Consider the following 19916-nt stretch of genomic DNA (forward strand, 5'->3'; position numbering starts at 1 on the left):
CTTAAATCCTACTACTTATTCCTGCGTCTTTTGTGATCTTACAAAGCTTCAAACGACGCGTCGACTATTAAATCAGTCATCGACGATTTTGATAGTCGACGTAATCGCGACTAGTCAACTAATCGTGGCAGCCCTACTTACAGTGTAAGTAGATTTTGTAAGTAAACTGCAAGACAGCGTGTTCGTTCAGCATTAAGAACCCTGTGATATTGTAGCCAAGATGTTTTGCATGGACCTGACACTAGTTTTGACCAGCCAGATCAAGGCAACCTGTCTTGAACTGTCTGTTGCACTGACAATTGTATTTGACTGTTAAAATCCACACTCAGTATTCAGATCCTCTCATTTTCAGATACAGTTCTCTTTTCTTTGAAGCACACAATAAGCATATTTCCATCCCCGGTTGAAAGGCCGCCTTTGTGTAATAGGTAATATTTCAGTAGTGCTTTTTATTTATTTTCTTTTTTTTTTTCTAGTGTACTCAACACACTTTCAGAAAAAATACATCCCGTAAACACAAAGAAACTGTCTTGTTCCTCTGACCATTTCACCGTGTTCAATGGGTTATTTCCAGATGAGACATTGTGACATAAACCTGTCAAATTCTTTTGGCATAATATATTGATTGTAGAGAGGGACTTTCCATGCTAATCTCAAGTATTCCAATCAGCACTTTTGATGTAGGTCACCTCAGTGTCACACTGCTTTTAACTTCCAAGTTTAGCATGAAATTACTTTGAAAGCTTTTCAACTTTAACAATGACTCACGCTTCTTCTTAACATTTTTAAGTACTGAATCAAACTATTACAATCTTTTTTTGATTTGTTGTGCTCCTTTTTGGACCTTAACCGTAACATTATTAGAAATCTTTCAAGGGAATAAAAAGGGAATAAAAAGAAAGCATAGTTAGTTACACAGAGATAATCTTTGAATTGGTAACTAACTTGACAAACTGTTGGTTTTAATAGCTGGTGATTTGTGCCTGTCCGTGTAGTGACATTAACAGTTTATAAAGACTGGGACATATCAGGGCACGCTCTCTCAAAAAAAAAGTTCTTTGTCACGTCTTTGAAACCCGTGGCCTCTATTTACAGGTAAACACAATACATTAACCCTCGTGAATCTTCATCCCTCACATCCTTTTCCCGCATACACTGTGTCCTATTCATCACAGGTGCTTGCACACACCAAAGAAAAGTACCATCATGCTGACCTTGAGGAAGTCTCGCTCATAAGAAGACTAACCCAGGCCAAGATCTAGGGTCTGTCAGGATGATTTCTTATTCTATTTAATGGAAGAAGTGCAACGCTTTATCACTCCCCAAGTTCATGGTTTATATAAGACATAAGAGGCAAACCTGTTTGAAATGGCAAGCTGTTAAGTCAAAAACCCTGTATACAAAAAAGACATGTCCTTAAGAGTCACAGTGATTTAAGTGTGTTGGGAATGAATGGGTAATTTCAGATTGGATTGGCGCTCTTCTCAATAGTAAACTAAAAAGCAGACAACAATGTTTGCCTATCTCAGGGACTTTTTTCACAGAGGCATTTACTGGAAGATAAGCACGAACGAATACGATAGAAACAGCTTCTTTGTCCTCAAGACGTGATCAAAGACGACACTTCAGAGTCTTAATTCTTTTCCTCCAAAGGTTTTTGATTTGGCTGAAATCTCGTAGTAGGCTAATTTGAACAACACCTCCTAAATTACAGTGTCGTCAGTTGTTTAATATGAAAGTTTACTAACTTTCTTTTTTCTGCAGCTAATTAATCAAAGATTGCCTAAAATGCATGTTTTTGGTCCCATTCAAAAAGCCAACTTTTGCTAACATCAGCATCTTTATGTGCTGCACAAAACTCTAGAAAGTGTGTCTTTAATTCCAAAACCCACCAGTTTTAATTAATCCTAAAAAACCAACAACAAAAACTCTACAAAGTTTCATGTCATGTTTCTGCAGACACTGAGTGCAACCTCCATCAGCAATGGTTGACAGGCCTAACAGCCTGACTCTAGGATGTACCAATACTGTGATAACATGAATGAGTGATAATTCAAGTGATTTTTGTGGTTAGCGCCCATATCAAACAGCAGCCTGCAACTGTGCTAGCTCAGCCCCTGTTCTACTTCAGTAAGTTATGATGTAATTTTCCTTTCTACCACAATAATGATAAGAGGAGGAGATACCAGCGGGAGCAACTTCCATGGGTAATTTTATCAAATCACCTTGAACACCTACACCAGCCGTTTTATGCACACAGGACTGAAATTACACCTCAGATATTATAAATCATACAACTGTGTTTATATGCCCTTTTTGTTCTTTTAGTTTGTGGCTCACCTGTAGTTTGGAAGATCTTAGAAATATCTATGCAATATTCTCCAGTGTCAAAGACTTATGAAATTGATACTGTGATAGTATTGCTGGACATGGGAAACGGAGTATAAAACACTTCGGCTTCACCAGCTGCATTACTGAAGTCTACTTTCCGGATGATTAGCTTCTTCAGGTGTTTTAAACAAAATGTATTTGCTGAGGGTACTTCATGAAAAAGTAGTGTTTGCTGCACTTGGATATTGTCATTGAAGGAGCTAATTTCATTTTAATTAAATACAAAAGAGTTATAATTAATAAAGTAACAATTTTATGCAGCATGTAGTAGAAGAATGAATTAATTAATTGCAAAGTTTTCTTGAAAACTGAAAAAGGAGGCATTGCCGATAATATATACTGAACCAGACAACAACACATTCATCTCCTTAAATCAAAATTAAGCTTGTATTTAGCATTAATAAGATTGACCATGTAGCCTCATTATATACTATACTAAGTAATGAGCATTAAAGTGAGACAAATATGTTTTCGAGCTAAATGTGTATGACTGATAAAATGGTGATGCTAATTGAATGAAAAGTGGCAATTAAAAATAACCCAACATACCATCAGGTTTTGTATTGTTTTAAATCCTTTTACAAGTTGTGACCAAAACTGCAACCAAATGAATAAAATAAATAAAGCAATACATACATGAATAAATGTTAATGCCCCTAGTTGCCAACTTTGGTGGTAGCCTGTGAAAACCCTGCCATTTTAAAATCTATGCTAATCAAAACTCATCACTCTTGTTATTTTTTTTGCTAATGCTCAGCTTAGTAGTGTTTAAATGTGATGCAGTCATTCAGTTTTCCACTGCTTCAGGTGCACCAGCAGACTATATTCTTTCTCTCGATATCCTCTTACAGCCGGGTTCGTAATGGTTGCAGATGGCTAGGAGGTCCCTCGACTTCCTTGGCTCATCTCTTATGCTTTCATTACCTCAGCTTTGAGCACTCCATCTTTGGCGTTATTGAAGCTAAAGCCAATGGCTTGACTTGGCTTGGGATCACGGGCCTTTAAAATACTAATGCCTGCTTCAGGATGTTCTGTAGGGGAAAAGTCCCACACTTTGTAAGAGCCCTCTGTGGCGTGTGTGCCTTTCAACTCTGTATCACGTTTTATTTTTTGTCTGGCCTGGGGATGTCACTGTATTTGTATCTCAGTGCTCATCTTATCATCACCGACGGATTAAGTGACGGATTGCCAACATAGAAACGATTCCCAGTGTTTCCTGAAGAGCCGAACTCAAATGAAAATAAACTTGCGATAATTTTATTGACCCGTTAAAGCCAAGGGGTTGCAGTCATCTGCGAGATTTAATCAGTTCACCAGAATAGAGTATTCCATATCTGCCTTCCTCTTTCCTGCAGGACTTCCACAGCCCTGTTCAGCCCCTATAATGAAAGGCCCCCCAGCACCCTCTCTAAAAATCATTACAATCTCCCTCTACCTCTAGGGTCAGTAAACTAATAGTCATTCACCTGTGTGACAGGAAATCTTTCCCACGTCCCCCCCTGGGGCGAGCGAGGTTGTGTTTAAGGTTATAAAGTCAAGTCCAGCCAGAGATGACTGTTTATTGTTTGGACGACTCCCGGTGATTAAATGTTTGTCAGATCGAAAGTATTTCATCACAAATGCAGAGGATGGAGATTACATATATAACCTGCTAATTGCCTGTCTGACCAAGACTGAAAACAATGCAACCAGTTATTCAGTGCTCTTCGAATATGGAGACACAACAAAGAACAACTTTTATAAATGGTGGCGTAAAAGCATTGGCACAAAAACACCCTCAATCATCTGCTTGTACTTGTGCCTGTGCTTTGCCTCTGGTGATTTTTATAACCCCAACTGTTTCTGCCCACTGTTGGCTGAGAATCTGTGGTGGATTTCTCAAAGGGATGGCACAAATACATTCAAAGACGCAAAGGCCCAGGGGCCTCTTTGGGATATTTAAAGACTTTGCACTGCAATGTTAAAATCATTTATGAAAGAAAGTTCATAAAGCAATCGAACAAAAGGAGAGACAATGATGTGACCCCACTTTCCTTGAAATATCTTCAAAGGGAATACTTAAAAAATCAGAGGCATTTAGGTGAAACTCTTAAAGGATGTGGAAAAGCAGCTTAATAATGTCAATGAAGAAGGAATAAAAAACTGTTGTCATTTTCCTTGATGCTTCCAACTGTGGGCATTTTAAGATAAGCCACAGCAGTGCTCAGATATGAGTAATAATCAATGTTGAAACTCGGCACAGTTGAGTCTCGGAGGACCTGCCTCACCTTTTATCTCACACAGAACACCACACTGAGCTCACTGTTTTGTATTTTCGTAGGGCAAAACAGTTGTGTCCTCTATAAATTGTATCGTCAGGTAACTGCATCCTTCCTACTTCTGTTTTCACCATTGCTTCAGACAACAAGCGTATACCACAGGGAAGGTTATATTCGTTTTCCTTCCAGAAGGAGAAAAGAATATATATTAAAGAAGAAACACCAGCATCAGACGGCTGCAGAAACTGTGAGGTTTTACCTCTGCTGGGTATTAATACCACAGAGAGGAAGAAACGACACGTCTCAAAAACTGACAAACGAGCAGAGACAAATCCATATAAATAATTACTAAGTAGAGTGAAGAGGAGTTGCCCATCATTCAGAGTAGAAGCGTGCGCAATATCTCCTAGAGATTGAGAGTCATCCATCACTGCAAGACTTTAATTTGAGATGTTTAGGACTCTTGCTGATGAGAGCCTGGTCTTAGAGGTCTGCAGGGTTCTTAGTTGAGAGCGGCTTGCGGGAGGGGGTGTGGGTGGATGAGGGCAAGAAATCACTGCCTTACACAAAGCGCATTTATGCAAGTACAATAAGGACTGCAGACAGAACAACTGAATCCACTGTCTGATTAGCATTCAGATGCTTTAATCGATGGAGGCAAGTTTCTGACAGATGGCTTATTACATCTTGGGGTGCTACAGAAATGAACACAGACACTTTATTGTCACACAAACACACACACACTCGGACACACCTCATTTAGAGTGGAATGATGTCAAAATGAGTCCGTTGAGTGAGGGCGGAGATTGAAGAGCCCAAGGTAAAGAGAGTCTGGGGACTTCAAATAATCTCAAGTATTGATTCTGTTTAAGCCCAAGGCTCTTGATGGACACTTACTTCAAAATGCAGTGATAGGTAGCATATCTGTATGACTGATCACCGTAGTTCTGCTTACGGTAAAGGCTGCAGACTCTCCATAAATAACAGCTCAGCCCTAATCAAACAGAGCAGTGGATCCTAACGTATGATGACAGCTTTGTAGACCTAATGCTGTAATTTACCACAAAGCACTCAGGGTTGCCATTAAATTTACATGGACACAGTGCAGAGAAAGGCATCAGGAGCTGCTTGGCTTTACATTTTCCTGGGCTCATGGTCTCATACGGACAGCTGACAAATTAAAGGAAAAACCTGAATGACTGACCCTTAGAGTGAGTAGTTAGAGGTATTTTGCTGGTGTGGTTTGGATCCACTTTATCTCTTTAGAGTTAGCAAATCAATACAGAGTTGTTCTGAGTGGTCACCTTTGTTCTGTACTGAAACATGTCTACCCTGATGTGAGCAGTCAGGACTCAGAGCACCAGGATGAAGATGCTCTTGTTCACAGAGAATGAAAAGTCAGTGAAAGGTTTGGGTTGTGGCTCTTACGCTACCCTCCTCATAGACACCAGATCTCAGCAGTACTAAACACCTGTGCAATATTTAGACCACTCAGTGCACTTAATGCAGACGATAACAAATGTTGTCATCAAAACTCTAAATTAAAGAATACATGTTCAAAAGTTGCTGTCCCATGCCTCCTTTCGAGTTACAAAGACTTGGTGAATAAAACAAATCAGAGTGAGGCTTACTAAGTCACTTGATGTCCTTTCATTTGTCACCCATCTATCAGGGCATTTAGGAAACTAATCATATGCATTACTCTGGACATTCCACATTTACATTTACAACAAATAGAACAAAGTGCTAATATCTTTTTTCATAGTGCCTTGAGCTAAATTAATTCTAAATCCCAAGAAGTAATCAAACATAATTGTCAGTTGTTGTGATTAGAAGAGGTAGTTAAAAAACAAGACATGCTCATCATAATTTTGTTGGTCATTGAGACCTGATTACATCCATGTAAATAGAAGGCAGTGTGGGGATCTGAAATCTGCAAGGATGCCGCTTATTCCCGTTGCAGACAAATTTCACTTATGCAGGGCAATGCTGAAAATCTAAAACAAAATATGCAAACCTGACATTGTTTTATTCTTAAAAAAAAGTTGTTCATTTATTTCCTATAGATTGCCTGTCGTTTGGAAAGTGTTTCCTTCCACCTCACGCTGTCTCCAAAGTGGCTAAAATAATTGTCCTAATATGCACCCGAGTCAGCAGATATCACTGTCATCACTTAATATACCATAAGTATACTGCATGCCTCTTCATTTATCCCCTCTAATGCAGTTATAATACCTGAGTGGTTGGTGGCTGCATGCCCTGAATGCTCATTTTCTGCACAGTAGCCTCTGTGTACTCAGAGGGTCCAGCTCCTCTTTTTCCTCTGGAAGTGGACTCCTTGGAGCGTAATTTGATTATTCCAAAGCAGGTGTTTTCAGCTGAATGCTGATAAGAAGACTCAGCTCCTCTGACACTAAAGTGAGTTACATTAGACGTGCTTAAAGTAGAGGAAGGCAAGAGACTTTTTTTTTTAATCTAATCTGTAAGTAAAGATGGGATTGACTTTGAAAAGCTGTGCTTGAATTCAAAAGGTATCGCTTTAGACTGAAATGATGTTACACAGAGAGATTGGGAAGTTTGCGATCTTAATTACTCCTGCTGCAATAAAAATGACGCACATTGCTTCAGAAGTCCGGTAAGTCCATTGTGTCTGTGTCTGTCCACTGCATGATCTCGTCTGAGAAATGCAAATTTGATGCAATTACAAATCACAGCGGAATTGCCGATGTAATGATCAGATGTATATATTTAATGCAAATGTCTCAGCATTGCTGAAGGGTACATTTCCATATTTTGTGGCCTAAGATTTCCCTTCTAGCTCATCCAAATAAGCATCTGTTATGCAAAATGGGGGCAAGGTTGCATCTGCGATCCCATGTTTCTCAGCAAATCAGATTCTGTCAAGCCTATCTGATATCCTCTTAGATTGTTCTCCCTAATCCCTTTCCACACCACAAGAATGGCCTTACCAACTAATGATGTTGCAGATATACACTATTCAAACAAAAAGAATAATCTCAAGCCTGTGATTGAGCCATCAGACCTTGCGTGCTCTTACTCTCAGCTAAAAACGTTGATATTAGTGCTAATTTGAAGCTATTGATTTAAATATTTTACCATAGTTTGATTTTTTAAGAAGGAAAGCATGGTCATGTTCATGTTTTTCTTTTTTTTCTTTTTTTTTTGGGGGGGGGGGGTTGGTATTTTGAAGTCGCAAGGAAAACTTGCCAAAGCCACTTGACACACCATGGTGTGTTAATCAGTGTTGAGCACCCTCCAGTACACAGAGTTGAAAAGCTTCACAGTCTTTTGTATGTAGACGAGCTGAAATAACGGAGACCTACAAATGGGGTTAGCACATTTAGAGTGAAGCGTTCCCTGACATGTGACTAATTGACACTCACTGAATTCTCATTTAATTCTGGGAGACGTGACAGAGTCCAAGAGGCAGACAACTAAATGTCTGCCGTCGTCAGAGTTAAACGGCATTACAACACTGTCAAGGGCACTGCCGATCCAAATTTCATCCCACTTAACTAGCTTTTGCAAAGAAGAGTCTCAACTGTGTGTCTCAAAGAAACGATGACAGTGACTTAATCGAATAAAGCTCCGTCTATTCTGTGAAGCTCTGTCAACAAGCTGTAAAACGAGTCTCAACTAAACCAAGTAGCTGCAGAGTTGCTGGAAATCAGTTTAAATTAGATGGAGGCGAAAACTAGGATGTGAAATGCATAGAGGCAGAGTGAAAATATCTCAAGGAGAAGATGCACTTACCTTTAGTGGTAACTTTAGAGCGGAGTCGTAGCCAGCTTAATCCAAATTCTCACTGAATCAAACTGTCCTCCCACCTTTATGCAAGAGCAAGCTCTATCCTTCTCTTCCTTTTAATTCCCTCTCTCACCCTGCCTTCCTCCTTGGTGCCTTTCTTTCATTATCCCGCTCTCTGTGTACACTTTGAGCCCACGCTAGATCAGAACAGATGCTTATGAGTGAACGCGCTACGCGAGGCACTGAGACAGCAGCTTTGGAATAGCTGGAGAATTACACAGGAGCTGTAGCAAAGCCGAGTGTGTCCGTACCGTTACAAGGTGACGACTGAGGGAGGGCGAACGAGTCAGTGAGCAGTGAAGTTAGCTAGTGTGCGAGTCTGTGTGTGCGTGTATCGGAGAGTGAGAGAGGAAGTGTGTGGAGGAGTGAGAGAGCGAGGGAAAGAGACAGGGAGAGCGTTTGTGAGCGCTGCTGGCTTCAGTGGCGAGCAACGGTCGTGATTGCATTGGTGCAAGACAGTAGAGCAACACCTCTCTTCAAAACCCTTTACCCTCCCCATCAGGTCCCCTGAGTACCGGAGATCTTCATCATCAAGCAGATTAAACCGACCAGTAAGCACCCCACCCCCAAAACTCCCAATGACACACACACACACACACACACACACACACAGAGGCAATGATGCATGCTGTGGTCCCTGGGGATATTCTAATCAGAAAGACGGTTGGAGATGCTTCCTTTGTCCAGAGCTCATGTGGATGTTGAGCATTTAAAGTTCAACTGAAATTAGATGACTTATTTGTATTTGCTAACAGAAGCGAGTTAATCATTTCTTTAAAAAGAAGATTCACGTAGATCTGTGTGTTTGGTTTTCTGAAGTTGTTGGGACTGTTGGGCAGTGCTTTGAAGAGTATAGTGTTGGGTAGGGCCATTATCCTGGACTGAGTGGCAGCTGAACCAGCCAGATGGAGGTGTAGTGTAAATAAACTCACAAGCTAAAACTGAAATTTGCCAAATCACCAAAACTGCATTTGATGATTCATTTTAAGAGGTGAAAAGAAAGTCTTCATTATTATCGTTTTTGCACATGAAATCTAGCGTTGTTCATACATAGCAATGATGTAGCCTTCTGCAAATCCATCAAGCTGGTTTTTGCAGTGTATGGAAAAATTTTATTTAATTTTAATTTAATTTAATTTATTTAGGACAGTGCATGTTAATGCTCCACTGCGGGGCAACCTGCATGTGGCTAATAAAGCCTTTCATTCATTCATTCATTCAAAAATCAAATGGTAAATCTCTATATAAAACAAGCATGTCAAAATCAGGAAATTGAGTAAAAGCTGCAACTATTAGATGGCATTAAGTGGCTCAGTATATCACTGTAAAGTATAGTAGACCTTGTAGTTCAGTAAAGTGTTGCAATGAAATAAAAACTACAAAATTAAAGCAATGAGTTGACAGAACTATTGGGCTCTATTAACTAAATTTGTTTTTCTTTTCTTTGCACCACCAGACCCTGATCATATATGACTAGTAAATGTAATGCCATGGCAACATGTTAAGCTTTGTAGAACAAAGCACCATTGTGGAGGTCTCCATTTTCATGTCTGAGCTAGTAGGCTACCCCAGAGCTTGTACTGGGTAAGCTAATCAGTATAAGTTTATACTATGCATCAGTGTAAATATGTGCATCTTCAGGGGTAGATTGTGGACGAAGTTGTGAAATATGTCTTTATGTGGATGCCACCTTTCAAAAAAAGCGATAATATACAGCGGTACAGGGAATGCCCGCAGTGAAAATAAGGTGAGGGAATCCAGTCAGAAAAGGAGGCATCAGCTGGTTACTGCTAATAGCCATAACCACTCAAAGAGAAAAAGCTAATAAAGAACCCCAACATCTCCCGCTTCTATTCCCAACAGATATCGCCAAAGAAAAAGAATTACATCATCTAAACATCAAAACTTCACAGATGCCTCTGAAGTATAGCAGTTGTCACTGACGGTGACCTAAATTCTCTTATTTTCATGTGTGCATGTTTTTAATGCACTTATGCTTGGCTTTCTTGGCCACGCAGAGCGCAGATGTCATCTTGCCTCTCTCAGGCATATTGAAGAGCAACGGCTCACTTTAACCTTTAAAGTTAGACCGAGATATGGTGGGAGAATCAAAGGTGACACACATCACTCTATGGAAAAAGGTTATTGAGGCATTAGCATTTAGTCCTCTCAATATTTCATTTTAAATGTCTTAAAGAGAGACAGGACTCATGGTAAAACTATATTTCCTTTTCTGCCCATTTCATTGCATTTTTTTTTTATTACAAACTCTAAAAGTCTGTGCTTTTAATTTCAGAAAAACAAAGATTTTTTCAGCATATACAAATACCTTCTGAAAATACAGGATTAAGATCGCCCCCTTTAAGATACCCACGGGTAGAATAAATTCTAAGTCACATTAAAACAAAACATATCTCAACTTAGACACATTGATGGGTTTTCATATAATGTGTCACCTGTCTGTAGTTTAGCCTTATTTTAGAGAAAGTAATTGCCTTCAAAGTGCAAAACAGTGCTTTACATCAAGACTCCCCTGTTAACCGTAATTAGTCAGTCATCCTGTTTCAATTTCATTTCATTGTTTTTATACAATAGGTGGCAATATCAAACTAGGCAGAAGAAAGTAAAATAAATAAATAAAAATAGTAATAATAAATGACAACAAAGTCGTTGTCTTCCTTTTGACCATATTTTGTATTACTTCCTGAATGCACAGAACAGTCACAGAAAAAATGTGTTTCTTAATGTCTTTCTAAAAGGCTAAAGGCTGTGTTTGAATATAGTTATGTAGTATTTTTGCACTCAGCACTCCTGGCTGACAACCCTGCTCCCAGATCAACTCTGTCCAGATGGCATGGCATGGCCCTAGAGAACTCCATTTTTAATCCTCTTGGCACAAGCTTTGCAAAGCAAGAGGCTGAACGGATGCTTGGAGTCAGGCGTCAATCAGGGCATTTCAGACTGCTGTGTGGGACACAAAAGTGTCCCACGGAAGCATGCATAAGACAGAGGAAGAGATAAATCCATTGGTGTCATAAAAAAAAAAGTAACTGAATGTGATGATACATTCTTACTGAATAGACGTTCAATATATTATGATGAATAAGGTTTCAACATTCCATTATGCTGTAGATATACAAGAAATCAGAATCAGAATAGAAAGACCATACAAACACTGATTTAATGTTGTTAAATAGGAATTTTATTTCTCTAGATTTTCTTATTGTGTTTCACATGAGTAGATACATGTTTATGTATATGAGTTAAATATACCTAAAGGGGAAGAAGAGGATAAATAAAGTTCAGAAAAAATATACAAGCGATGTAAAAATTGAAACATTAAAAAGAATGACCAATTTAAAGAAAACATCTCTGATAGAAGTTAGAACTCCTTTTGACCAGGTTTGGGCTATTTAGACCACAACAATTTAATAGAAAAGCAGTTTTCAGTACTGCTATGGCAATTAAACATTTTTAAATATTCAAAGAAGATGTGGCAGAAAGCCCCGCCTTGCATTCAACACAAATAAAGACGTAGTTATATTTAAAAAAGGAGATTTTAATAGTGAAATTTGGTTCCTTTGTGAACCTAATGGAAACCAAAACCAGACATGAACTTGTGCCATTCAAATAAAGTTAAATTTGTAAAGCTCCTATAAATGGCAAAATGTGCTTAAAAACCATTTAGTTTTGTGCTCAGGGATTGATAACTTATTATATTGATTTATTCTTTACAAATATTAAATGATGGTGTAGCTATAGTGGGCAGTTAAGGGCATGAGATTTATTCATGAACTTTTCTTTGGCCACCAGGTCTGATGTTTCATATTATAATGTTTTTATTTAAAAGCTCATAGATTAACAATGTGGTGTATAAACAAAGGCAGGGTGATATTTCAGATATTTTCAGTAATCTTTTTCTTTTTTTTTTTTTTGTAGAAATTTGTCCATATTACTTACAAAATATTTAGATTCATTTGTACTTCATTTTCCTGGAGCGTGACTAGGATGAAGAGGGTCACATAGAGAGGGATTTGTTGCAGGACAACAAGGACCCAGGTGTAGTTGTTATTAGAGGCTAAGCTAATGGAAACACCAGTCTGCTTCTTGCCGGATCATGAAGCCGAAGAAGAGGCGAGCCTGTCCTGAGGGAGGTCTAGCCCAGAAGTGGGCATCTGGAGCCTTTGTCTGCCTCCCCCACTCTGACTCACTGTATTTACTAGTAGGAGAGAGGCAGGCTTTATCCTCAGCACAGCACATGTGTAGATACGGATTTCTGTAGTGCATCAATAAAACTGAACCTAAATAACCTGTTTTTTATTTACCTGTGATATGTTCTGTGTAGACAGAATACTTGATCCAGGCTCCATCTTTGCTCATAGGCTGTGACATTCTCCCTTACAAAGAAACAATGATTAGTTAGTTTAATATATATTCCAGTGAGAAGCTATTTATGACAATAATGCAGTATACCTTATAATATAGGTTTTATTAAGAAAACATTTCATACCTAGACAAGGCAGTCTACATTCTAGTGAACCAATTTGAAAGCATTTTTTTTTCATCTCTTTGCCTTTTGGAGTTGCATTTGGTTCTGAGATCCACATCCACAGTGTGAAATCACAGCGGAATAATCTTTCATTAAAGCTCTTCATATAAAGCAGGCTCTTCACAATCAAGACCAGAAGGAAAGTGAGGGGAGTTTTTAAGGAAAACTCAAATACTGAATACTGATCACAGTAGCAATGCTGCATTGATCTGAATGGAGACCTAATTAAAACAGCCATGTGTTTCAGAAAGTTGCTTGAACAGAGTGAGCCAGGGTCTGACAATGCCCCTGCAATACAGGTTGCCATTAACAACAATCAGTGCAGCCACTAGGAATGAGGCATCTAATCAGTTTCTCAAAGCTCTAATGCCAACTTAATGAAAGAGATTAAAAACGCTTATTTGAGTGAGGCCGGCACGTGTTTCCCTGATGTTTTTCCTCCTCTAGAAGAAGATAAAAGGTAATAATACAAGACAAATTATTATGGACCGGGATTTAATACACTGGAACTGGAACTCGTTTCCTAGAAGAATAGTACGAGTTGTATGAGAGAAAAACCCATAAATTTTGATTTGGAGTCGCATCAGTCTTTGTCTGCAAAGCACAGATATTACAGAAATTGCCCTGCAAATAAAACCGGGTCACATTTTACTAGGTGGGAGTGAAAACTGTCTGAAAGTTTGGGTGATTTGACAATTTGATCAGCAATCTTGGCAAGTAATCAGCTCTGGCAGACACAAGCCCACTCCTGTCAGTGCCACAGGCTGCTGCAGAATGAGCCCATATTACTTGTCTGCTGCAAAAGCTGCGGGATATGTTGTCAGGCAAGCGTTTGGCAAAGGTTTGAACTAAGAGTGGGAAGGAAGGAACACATTAAATACTGTGGAGAGATGAGGCGGGCAGTATATAGGCTCCAGCCTGCAGAGGTGGAGGTATATTGAGCGAGTGAACGAGGATGATTTGAACAGCCAGCAGGGCTGTGGTGCAGAAACTGCCTCAACTCACTGCAGGCTCTGAATTGTGCTCTGCAGCGACAGTATATTACGTTTCCACGCTGTCCACCTGAATGCAGCCCGCAGCCTCATGCTTAAGCCTATTGAGAGCATTTAAGTATTTCTCCCAGACTACATAATTGTACTTCAAGCTTAGTGCTGTGAAAAGAATTCTATGTTGTTTTCGCATTTGAAAAGAAGTGATATACTTAAACATCTCTCAGTAAGCTTGCACTGTGATGTCATGTTTTGCATTTGTAAGTCAGTGCTGTGTAGATGACACAGTTCCTCTGATGCGGTCTGTGTGCCTGGCCTGTTGCAGTGGGGAAAAGTACTGAGGTCTGTCCTATTAATGGTCACAAGCCAACTTGGATGTTATGATGAAAACGAGAGACATGTAATCTCTGAGGGAAGAACGGTGCCAGGGAAACGGCTTTCCTGGATTTTAGATCCCTTCATCCCAGCTCTCTCCCACTGCCGTCACAGTTATTATTCCCTGAATTCCCACTGTGTGGCCAATCAACAGATGTGTTTAAACTGAATTTGTCATCTCTCCCAACAAACCCCTTTTCCCCTTAACTGGTGATATTGTATTTTCTAACAAATCACAGCTAATTCACTGTAATTGCCAAAGTATTGTGAATTGCAAAGGGTACTCATGTATCTGACAGAAATTATTTGACCTGCATCGAAAACATCAGGTGGATGATTTTGCTGTAGGCGATTTAAAACTGGTGTCATTAGGAGAGAAATTAAAGGTAGCACTTTAAATTAAGTATGACCATTGTTTTCAGTTGTAAGTTTAATATTATAATTATATTCAAATAATTAAAATGCTGTATGATCTGTATTCCACTGTGCATGGCCCCTTCTGGCTAGGGTTGATTGTAATGATAAAATGTTAGTCATATTTAACACAATGTCGACATTTCTTTTGCTCTTGGTGGTCTATTAAAGAAATGTTTAAAAGTCCGTAAAGCAAATTTGACGTTTAGCCTGTCAGATTGTGAAACCATCTGTAAATACAAACTGAATTAGCATGTTTGTCTAACATGGAGCTAGTTTCAAAAGATAATGGAAAGGTACAAATATTAGTAACTCTTTTGTTTATGGTTATTATGGTTTTCCACCAAAATGACTATTTACCTGAATAGTTAAAAAAAAAAAAAGAGGATCTACTGCTTTATTTTTACCCGCGTTTTGAACTTCAGCAGCTGATTCACAGTGCAGATCAATTGCTATTATACTGTTCCCTGTTGTTTTGTTTAAATAGGCTTCTTTTCTAGTAAGCACGAGAGGAACTTTAAAAAGTATAGTCGAGTAAATCAAATGAATTGAAAATATTATATGTAGTTCAATTTTCTTTGCTGTCACTTAAGTATTTTTTCTTTCTTGAAATTATTGGATCACTTAAAGAAAACATTAATATAGGAAGAGGAGGAGGGAGATACGCTGCAAAGTTTCCCAAATGACCAAAGATGCTACAACTACATGTGCCTTTCCGTCTAATAGGCCACCAGCGTCCCACTTATTTATTCATTACAAAAAAAGAGTAAATAAAAAATAAAACATAGAAAATAATGAGCCCCTGCACATGATTCTCGAGCAGCTCGGATATTATGAACATACAAGGTAGCTGTGTGGCAGTTACCATACAGAGCCTAATTTGTCACTGAAGATGATGATTCCAGCAATTCTGTTTCAAAATTGGGTCAATAAATTGCTGTCAGTCTAATTCACTTGGCACTGTGTCATTAAAGCCAGAATGATTCTGTTACAGCTCTGCTGCATCCACCACACTTGGCAAGTGGGGCTTAAATTAATATTTAGTTGGACTGGTTTGGCTGAACACACACAGACACACACACATAGGGCAGATAAAGAGAGCAGGAGCTAGATTATTTAAAAATGACGGTGCAAATACAAGCAAATGACTTCCTTCTCCTTCAGGAACTCTTTTCACCATGAATAATAAGGGACCCTAAAATTCTGGGAATAAATACATAAACTTCATAAACTTGTATCACCTGCTGTATTTCATTAGTGCAACTCGTAAACACACCAGATTGTCTGCAGCTAGTTGTTTTAGCGACTGAATCTGCCAGCTGCTGCTGTGCTTTATATTGAGCCGCTTCTTGTGACCGTAAAATTGTGTTAAAATTGTCCTAAAATGATTTTTTTCTTTTACAAATTTATCAAATAACACAGAATAGTAAGTTCTGCTTTAAAATAGTCAATTGGCCAATTGGATACTAGAGTTATAGTTTATAGAGGTCAGCATTTTATTTATTTATTTGTTTTTTTTTGGTAGATTCAAAGAAAGGATATTTCTTGGTTATATAATTTACATAAGAAAAAATAGTTACAAATGAATTGGGTGCTTGCTATAAATGCCACCACATTTCTTTCTGTAATCTCTACCAGAGGCTCTGCTGGGACTTACTGTTGCCTCTGAATGTGTAAGCTAATAGCAGACTGTCATTTGATATGGACTTTGGATAATTCATGGTTCATAGTGCTTTTCTTCTCTGACGCACATTTGTGCATCATAGCAAGAAGGAAAGAAGCTTTGGATAGTGGAATCAGGCTGTTTCAGGCAATAGTGTGTGATCTCCTTATATGCAAGGGCATTTTTAATTTTCTCTTTGTACCAAAGGAAATCAAGTTTTTAGATGTTGTGCAGTTTATGTGTCGTTGGAAGCGGAAATCACAAAACAGTCTTCAATGTCAACAGGCGTGTATAGGACAAATACCGCCATTCTTGCATGAATGCTATTAGAGACTTGGAGATTTTAATCTGCATGCATTTTCTCATTTAGACAAATCCAAAAAACACACATGCACACTACATCTGAAGTAGACAAAATAAATTGGTTCTGCTGTGAATACTTGCAGTCTCTGCTGGGAGCTTATTATGTGGCACTGCACAACAACTTGAGTGGTTAAAGATCGGTTGTCATCTTTACAGTATTTCGACACATACTTCTTTCTGACCTGTCATGAACAGGTCCAGCCTGCCTGGTAAGGGGTCCAGTCATTATTGGACTTAACTTATGGTGAGCACAGCTACATGATCAAATAGCTTCTTTCAACAGGAGCAGGCAAAGAGTAGTTTTGGCAGCCTTAGGCCTCAAGCTGTTCAACCTTACGCTCACTAATTGCTTTCTGTCAGGAAGGCCAGAATCTGTCAGCTCAACAGTGTTCAAAGCTCAGGGAGGAACTCTGCTAATGAACAAATATAGGAAAAGAGAAAGAAGTGAATAACATATGGGGAGGAGAAAAGAAGTGGTGTCAAAAATGAATAGATTTTTTATTAATAAACTTTGGATTGGGGAGCTGCAAAACATTATTTGTAATATTTTCACTCATCAGTTACAGACTAGAAGAAAGTTTTCCGTGCAACTGATCTTTTTTTTTTTTTTTTTTTCATGATCCATCAATAGATTTGTTTTCCCATGGTTACAGAAAGAACTATTTTCTTTGAAACGCCAGACAAAAGTGAAAAAAGGTTTTATATGGTAGCGCACTTACAAAACAATCTGTTATTCACAGCATTTTTATAAAAACAAATTAGTGCCTGTGAATGACACATTAACTGTATATATTATATTACAATGTAAGTTATTCTTATTTACATGTAAAATTTACATTAAACAGTATTTTATAAATGTACATATATTAAACACTACATATAATACAACTTCAGTGGTGCTTATATTGCAAGATGTGTGCAGTAGGAAAAAGAGCAGGTAGTAGCGAGTAGTGATGGGATTTCCGGCTCGTTTTAGAGAACCGGCTCTTTCGGCTCTGAACCGGCTCTTCAGGTTGTTTTGTTGCTTTAATTAATTTATTATTAACAATAATATAAAATTATACACAAAAGGAATTACTAATGTAAAAAAAAAGTGGTTTTATTTATATATGTTTATATACAGTGGCCCCTAGAGACAAAGCATGTACAAACTCCAAAACACATTTCTAGCGTTAACTGAACTTCCAAAACAGAGCTACCTAGATCACTTAAATTACACAATTGAAAGCATATGTGTATTGTTTGTGTTTTTATACACGAGCACTCATATATATTCAAATAATTTAAAAAAAATGTTAATTTACCTGTATTCACCGTAAATATGCTTTTATTTATTCACTCCACATAAAATGTAATAAATAAATCATATAATACAAAAACCAACTAGTCACATTTCAACTTTTAACTATTTAAATTTTCAGCTTTTTCCTTTTAAACAAATTTAAAATGAAACGACACAAAACACTACAAACCACAACACAATTAAATATAAATTAAAATATGAAAACTAAAAGAAGATGCATATTCCGTCATATGGGCCTGCATGAATAAACTTTCTGAATCCTTTATCATCCGCAACTGAAAATAGTTGATTACTATACTAGTGGTGGGCGGATCGATCCAAATATCGATAGTATCGATCCGAAGTCGGGATCGGTATCGGATCGATACTAGCCTGGTTAGATCGATTCTTTACTTTGAGTTCTGCTTGTTTGTTATGCTGTGCTTTCGGCAAAAACGAAAAAGCCAGGTCGCTGGACTCGCCGCTCCTGTGTCAGCGGAGAGCAGGCACACTTTGCTCCCCCCCTCTTATGTTTCGGTGTTGCGCTGACACGTCACGTGACTTAGACACTTTGGGAGTTATTAAGTTGTTTACATATTAATTATATTTTTACCAGTTGTTTTTGTTGTTGAGAATTTTAATTGTAATTTTTGTATTATAGTTTTCATTTGTTTTACTGGTTTGCGTGCACTTAAGATTAAAAAAAAAAAAAGAAAGAAAGATCGCCACCACAGCAGATCCGATGGCATTTTCATGCTTCGCCGCATCATTTATTCTTACAATAATCACACGGTTGCTGTAACAGTAAATTCAACAGCTGCAACTCCCCCACCACCAAACCTGCAGCGGCATCGCAGAACACGCCCTGCCACATACCCCCATCGCCCGCTTCACCCCACCCCGCGAACAGGTGAAGGAATCGGCCCGGACCATCGGCGCCCCATGCCCCCGGCCCAGCGACTGGGAAGTGTCCACTCTGGCGGTCGCCTGCGCCTCCAGCGGAAGCCCGGGAGCTGGCCTGATGGCCACCCATATGGCAAGCAGCGGCGGTGCAGCAGGAGTGGAAGTGAGCCGGGCTCAGAGGCAGCTGGGCAGACCATGCAGCCTGCGTGCCGAAGCGGACAGCATGCCGCCCTCAGGCAGGACCCCCGCGCATCTCGACCTCCATCTCCAGCTTGGCAGGTCCCACTGGCGCGCCAGCCTCCGGCTCACCCCGAGCCGCGTGCTGTCCACCCGGTTGCTGTAACAGTAGCCTACATTCAACGGCTGCAGCCCTCCTGCTGCCAGCTGTACACATCAACACCAAAAACAACAACAGCACAAGCAGCGCACAGGTTTATAAGCCGGTGAGGCATGATTGTAGATGCAGTGAAGGTGAGTCCATCTCACCTGCAGCAGCATCGCAGACCACGGCCCGCCACAATAATAAAGCATTTTTTTATTTAATTATAAATAAATTATTTCTCCTAATTATGTCCTGGGTTTTAAATAATTAATAATACAAAAAGAAAAATCACAAAAAACACTTAAGGTCATGAAAATTAATTGCGATTTAGCAATTCAATGAGGCATCCACCTTATTTATTGAAAAGTATTGGTATCGTCCAAAATATGCAGTATTGCACACCACTAAACTACACCTTTCTGATGTGACGTTGTTGTCCCTGGCTCTCTTTCTCTGTCTCTCCCTCCTGCTCTGTTCCTGTGCTACTGCGAGTGTAACTACCGCCCCTCCCCCCTCATCCCAGCGCTTGGGGGAGGCTTATTTGTTTAATAACATATTAACAAATTTAAAGAGATTTTA

At 39.0% G+C, this 19916-nt stretch overlaps 1 protein-coding gene across 1 annotated transcript in view; it reads right to left on the bottom strand.

Moving 5' to 3' along the window:
• LOC113029358 (cadherin-12-like) overlaps positions 1-9071 on the bottom strand; it is a 101037-nt gene extending 91966 nt beyond the window's left edge. Inside the window, exon 1 of the mRNA XM_026180189.1 lies at positions 8424-9071. The gene's annotated coding sequence lies outside the window, so the exon portion shown is untranslated. The remainder of the gene's footprint in view (positions 1-8423) is intronic.
• Between the last annotated feature and the right edge of the window lie 10845 nt (positions 9072-19916).

Source organism: Astatotilapia calliptera, chromosome 9 (assembly GCF_900246225.1).
Source record: "Astatotilapia calliptera chromosome 9, fAstCal1.2, whole genome shotgun sequence".
NCBI lineage: Eukaryota > Metazoa > Chordata > Actinopteri > Cichliformes > Cichlidae > Astatotilapia > Astatotilapia calliptera.